At 41.2% G+C, this 6,718-nt stretch overlaps 1 pseudogene; it reads left to right on the top strand.

The window, feature by feature from the left end:
- Positions 1–266: 266 nt before the first annotated feature.
- Positions 267–1,283, top strand: LOC143381064 (ADP-ribose pyrophosphatase, mitochondrial pseudogene; annotated as a pseudogene).
- The last annotated feature ends 5,435 nt before the right edge of the window (positions 1,284–6,718 follow it).

Raw genomic sequence — 6,718 nt, 5'->3', positions numbered from 1 at the left:
TAAACTAAAAACGCCATGATAGCCACTGGGTGGGGGCACAGAGCTGGGGACACCCCCAACCGTTCCGCAGTTACGTTAGTCCCACGCGCTGTCCCAAGCCTTGGCGGTTGGAAGCACCAGGCGGTTTTTAGGAAACCCAGTCCATCAGAGGACTTTTATGGGATAAACGTGACCACCTCCCCAGGGGCCTTTCAGATCTGCAGGGAGAGGCTGCGTCCTGGAAAAGTGGAGAGTGGCCAAAATTCACGTGGGTTGCTGGGTCGCAGATGGTTGGACGCCACCTAGCAAAGACTTTAGCGACTGTCTCTCTCTCTCTCTGTGACCTTGGTCTCTGGGGCAGTCAGACCCAGCAGCTGCCCCAGCATCCTGGCGAGCGGGAGCCCATTTTCCTCTTGTGAGTTTCCTCTAAACTTCGTCATGTCGGGTTGGAACTTGACTGAGGAGAACCTGCACAAAAAGTCCAGGACATCTCCATACCCTGGCTCCAATGTGGAGCGAAGCAAGGTCCCCGATGAGAAAGTCAGCTGGTTGGTTGAGTGGCCAGAGTACAGCCCTGTGGAATACACTGCTGGCGCCGTTTTGGCTCTGCCTGCATGGGCAGACCCCCCGGTGGGTGGAAGGAACTTCTCTCCCAAATTCAATGAAAGGGATGGGCATGTAGACAGAAGGAGCCAGTTGAACGTGGTAGACCCAGAAATCCTGCCGGTCGGACAGGGCCGGCTGGCAGAGGGCTTTGGGGTCGTTGGGGTCCCAATCATGCCGCCGATCCCATCTTAACCAGGTGGAAAAGGGACGCTAAGGGAGACACAGTTAATCATCCTATTTCTGGGAAAAACATGCTGCAATTTGTAGCCATCAAAAGGAAGGATTGTGGCGAATGGGCAATCCCAGGGGGGATGGTGGATCCAGGAGAGAAGATTGGCACGACGCTGAAGAGAGAATTTGGCGAGGAAGGCATGAACTCCTTACAGAAATCTCGAGTAGAAAGGCAAGAGCTGGAGAAAGACTTGCAGAGACTATTCAGCCAGGAGCATTTTGTGGTCTATAAAGGCTATGTGGATGATCCTCGGAACACAGATAATGCGTGGATGGAGACAGAGGCTGTGAACTACCATGATGAAACAGGTGAAATAGTGGACAATGTTCCCCTAAAAGCTGGTGATGATGCCAAGGAAGTGAAATGGGTAGACATTAATGATAAGCTCAAGCTTTATGCCAGCCACTCCCAATTTATTCAACTTGTGGCTGAGAAGAGAGGTGCCCACTGGAGTGAGGAGCTGTGACCTGACTGTCAGGGGTGGACAAAGGTGGATAAGAAACAAATAGCACAGAATTTCCACTAAACAGGGCGGATCACCTGTTTGGTAATCATTTACCAACTTCGCATAGGGTGAAAGCTTCATAACCTTTTGGTTTTCCATTAGAACAGGAGAAATAGAGTCACATGTTGTATATATGGTTTAAACAAAATTATACAATTAATGTTCTTTGAAGAATTGTAGGTAGAATAAAGATATTTTCCTTACCAATTAAGCCAGTTTGCATCCGTCATTTTTTTTCTTTCTCCTGATGTGTTGGAATGTGGCCTCATCTAATGAATAATCTGAGTTTTGTGGGAACATTTGTTTTCCAATTTAGTCTCATGTGGTCTTGTATTCATTGTGAGTATGGAAGCTTTGTGATTATTCTCATTTTTAGAGGCTTGATTTTATGGGAAAGTTCAGTCTCTGTTTTAGTCCATAAGGATCAAGTATTTGAACCAGGCCAAAAAAAAAAAAAAAAAAAAAAAGGTGTGGGCAGAGGGAGAGAGAAACAACAAAATGAGCTTAAAAGTCAACCCTCTGTTTTTCACAATTTTTTTCTTTCTGAATGGAATAAACTGAGCTAAGCACATTGGTTTCCTCAAATTTCAGAAGAGGACCCTGCATGATTCCTGCCATGAACAAGGCTTTATTAGGAGATATATGTAATCTAAGCTAATGGAAATACAGCTAACTCCTACTGCCTTTTGTCAATTCAACAACAACAATATCAAACCCCAATATCCAAATAGAGAACATGCTTATTATTGGGGTTCAAACATGGAGATGGCCCCCCAACACCAAAAATGAGGGGATTCCAATAGCAACACACAGGCCAAAAAATAACTTACTGTCTTATCAACTAAAATAAATCAGTTAATTTTATTTTACAACATAACAAAATTAACACTACAACGACCCTTTACGACTGCAGAAAAAATAGACTATTACAGGAGTTGGTAAGCCCCAGGAAGATCAATACTTGCAGCCAACACATTTCCCTTACTAGGTGCAAACACCCTTTTAAGACCTTTCTTGATGGTAACTTGTTTACTTCTAAGATCGCCCTATGAAGGGGGTACACTTGTTTCAGGTTGAGTTCCCTGGGAAACAGAGCCCAAGAGGGAGTTTAGCATGCAGGGTGTTTATTAGTCAGTGGTTTTGGGATCAAATATAGGGAAGGAAGGAGAAGAAAGCATGATTGGGCAGAAAGCCTGAACTGGAATGCAGCCCCAGTGAAGGCCTCAGCCAGGTCCTTGTGGAGCTGAACAGCTGGAGAGGCCCTGCTAGCTGCCCTGCTTTGGAACGACACAGGCAGGCCCTCCTTCATGCACCTTGTTGATCACTCAGGTGACTGCCCCTGGAATAAGATGCTGTCTTAGGATGGATGATTTCCCTAGCTAAGGCAATCCCCCAAAAGGGCTGATAACTGAGAAGAGGAATTTGAAAAGGAGGGTTGTAGGATATGTCTTTTTTATGTAACATATAGCTGAAGATGTGAAGCTTGAATGAAGCAACACAACTAGGTAAGTGGTGAAAGTAAGATTAGAGCACATTGGTTTGGCTCCAGAACCACACCCTTGACCAATATACTCTAAAGTCTCTCCAATAATTGCCCTCCTATTCCCTCTGCATTGTTCCTTTGAGGAAGAAATTACTGCTATATCCCTTGCCACATGCACGTTTGGTCAAAGTCCCCTCTCTAAACTTAAAGGACAGCTGCATGATTGCACTTGTTTTTCTCCTAAAAAACGTGTTCTTATGGGCTATGACCATTGTGAAAAGGTTCATTCATGGATGCCCATCATTGTTCATGCTCAGGAACAAATTTAACACATCACTTTTACTTGTGAATTCTACAACTGCTTGTTTTCAAGATAGAGGCATTTGTCCTATTAGTCTCATCTCAATAACTTTCCCAGGTGAGATAGGCCCCCTGTCTTTATTGGAATAATTGAAGCACCCAGTTGGCTTAACATTTTTTGAATGTTCCAAAACTTACTTCATTATGCTTTTAAAAATGTAAGCACAAAAAACCCCACTCTGCATTTACATATTTATTACATAACCATTGCAAAAAGAAGAAAATGAAAGTTTAAAAAATGCCTCAAATTTAAAATGTTCAGAATTCTTGTCCCCCCCACCCACCAAAAAACAAATCCTTTTCCTTTGTAATGCTTCCCTGATAAATCGCACCCAAATCCATGCAAGTTGGACAAGAAAACAAGGAATAATCTGGATTCCTTGCTTTTCCTCACTGCCACAGTCAACTCATCTGCAAACTGTAGTCAGCTCTATCTCAAACTATTATCCATAACTGTTCACTGCTTTCAAACTTCACTGACTACCCTAATCAAGCCACCATTCCTCCTCAAGATTACTGCAAAAACCTCCTTACCGGTCTCCCTTCTGTCACTCTTGTTGCCCTCCTGCCAGTCATTTTTCAAAAAAAATGAAATGACATTTTAAAGAAAACCAGTTTCATCACATGTTACCCCTCTTAAGACCATCCAATTGCTTCCTTTTGTACAGAAAATAAAATACAAATTCCTTTTGCCATCCTTCCTGTTTTGGACAATGTCTATTGCTCCTGGCTGACCTGGTAACATTCCACACTTCATCTTTGCTTTTGCTCCAGGGTCTTTGCTTTTCCTTGCCTAAAAGTCTCATATCTTCACAAAGTTGACTCATGTTTCATTCCAATAACACTCCCTCAAAGATGGTTTTCCTGGCCATCTAATCTAAAGCTGCTTGCCCCATTTGTTCCTACTCCCTTATCCTGTTTTTTTTTTTTTTCTACGTAGTATTTAGCACCACCTGAAATTATCCTGTATGTTTTCTGTCTACTTTATATGAGAAATAGAATCCATAAGAGCAAGGAGTGTGCTTTATTATCGACTGCTGTAGCCCCCATACCAAAATAGTGTCTAGCATGTCAACAAATTTCTTTTGGAAAATAACTGCTCTTAAGAATTTTCTGTATCCTGTCTTTAAAAAAAATACGAACATGAACTGGGCATAGTGGTATAATACACCTGAGGCAGGAGGATTGCAAGTTAGAGGCTAGCCTGAACAACTTCTCAAGACCCCGTCTCAAAATAAAATGGAGGGAGGCTAGGGGTGTTACTCAATGGTAGAATGCCTTGGGTTAAATTCCCAGTATCAGTCTCTCTCTCTCTCTCTCTCTCTCTCTCTCTCTCTCTCTCTCTCTCTCACACACACACACACACACACACACACACACACATACACACACACAAACACACACACACTTATGTGATTATATACTTAGTCTAACTTGTTTTCTGAACTTTTTTATTTTCAAGTAATTTTAGAGTTACAAAAACAGTACACAGGATTCCCATTTAACCCTTCACCCAGTTTCCCCAAATGTTAATAAGCTGATTTATAAATAAGACAATTACTGAAACCAGAAAGTTAACATTGGCTCAATGCTTTTCACTATTAATTAGTTTAAAGATCTTGTTCAAAATAGGCCAATCTTTTCACCAATGTGTTTTTATGATTCTAAAACCCAAAGATTCCACATTTCATTTAATTGTATTTCCTGGGTTTCCTCCAATCTGTGAAAGTTCCTCAACCTTTCTCTCTTTCAAATCTTGACATTTTTGAGGTTACTGGTCAGTTTTCTAGAAGAATGTCTTATAATTTGAATTACCCTGACATTTCCTTGTGGATACGTTGAGATTGTATATTTTTGGCAAGAATACCACAGATGTCCTGTTGCTTGGTCAAACTTTTTTCACAGAAAAAAAATTAAGGTAAAAATTTCAGTGTAATCACTTCTAGATAACAAATATATAGCTACATTTTTAAAACATCACTATGGAATTCCCAACACATTGTACTATTTTTACCAGCATTATATATTTATGCATGAATGTACCATTGAATATATGTTTATCTAACTCTCCTACTCTTTCTCTGTAGGAGACTTAATGGCCAGGAGGTCCCAAATTTTATTGCCTATTATCTTCATCCTTTTCTTTAAAGTTTCTGCTAAGATGACAGTTGAATGCTGTGTTATCCTGCTATAGCAGTTACCTATATTTCTTTCTCTCTCTCTCTCTCTCTCTCTCTCTCTCTCTCTCTCTCTCTCTACACACACACACACACACACACACACACACACACACACTGCTGCAAATAATCCCTCTGGTAACTTAAAACAATAAACATCTAATTAGTTCATGAGTTTGAAGGTTGACAATTAGGGTTGGGTTTGAATGGATAGTTTTTCTGGCCATAACTGGGCTTATTCACATGTCTGAGAATTGACTGGTTGTTGACCCTCTGGGGTAACCTCAGAGGGAATGAATGACAAGAATCTTCTCTGTGTCACATATCTCTCTCTATCAGACTAATCCAGGCAGGTTCTCCTGGCAATGGAAGAGGAGCAAAGGTCAAATGGGAACATGCATGGGCTCTTGAGTCCCAGACTCTAGCCACCAAGGCACCAAGTCCTGGGCTTAAGTCCCAGGTATCAGGTCATTTCCCTGCACCCTCAGTCCAAATTCAATGGATGGGGAGATGACTCTTTTTATGAGAGGAAATGGAAAGTCACATGGTAAAGGGCATAGGTATGGAGAGGGGTGAGGAATCTAGTCCATTCACACCCTCATGAATCCTACATCCATTATGCTTTTTTGTTTTTTTCCTAATAGCTTTGTAGAGAGACAATTCACCCATTGTACAAGTCACCTGCTTAAAGTGTGTAGTTCAATGATTTTTACGCCATTCACAGGATTGTGCAATAAACACCACAATCACTTGATCACTTTTTTTTTTTTTTTTTTTTTAATCCTGGAGATTGAACTCAGGGGTACTCGACCACTGAGCCATACCCCCAGCCCTATTTTTATTTTTATTTTAGAGACAGGGTCTCACTGAGTTGCTTATTGCTTCACTTTTTGCTGAGGCTGGCTTTGAACTTGTGATCCTCCCACCTTAGCCTCCTGAGCCACTGGGATTACAGGCATGTGCCACCACCATGTCCAGCCAACCACAATCACTTTTAGTATATTTTCATCAACCTCAAAAGAAGCCCTGAATTCATTAATGGTTATTCCATCTCCATTTCCCTTTCAAACCTCTACTCTGAGGCAGTCACCAATCTACTTTCTGTCTTAGGATTTCACCTCTTAACGTAAATGAAATCATACAATATATGATTCTTTGTGTCTGACTTCTTTCACTTAGCAAGTTTTCAAGGTTCCTCCTCATCACATGAATCAGTATTTCATTCTTTTAAAAAATTTTCAAATACTCTTTCATTAAAGTGATATAACACATTTTATTAATCCAATCATTAGTTGGTGGACATTAGGGTTGTTTTCACCTTCTGGCTATTTTGAATAATGCTGCTATAAATGTTCACGTACAAGTTTTTGTGTGGA

This window comes from Callospermophilus lateralis, chromosome 15 (genome assembly GCF_048772815.1).
Source record: "Callospermophilus lateralis isolate mCalLat2 chromosome 15, mCalLat2.hap1, whole genome shotgun sequence".
NCBI classification, from domain to species: Eukaryota; Metazoa; Chordata; class Mammalia; order Rodentia; family Sciuridae; genus Callospermophilus; species Callospermophilus lateralis.
Note: the sequence above shows the minus strand (reverse complement) of the source record. Positions and strands in the feature narration are given on the sequence as shown.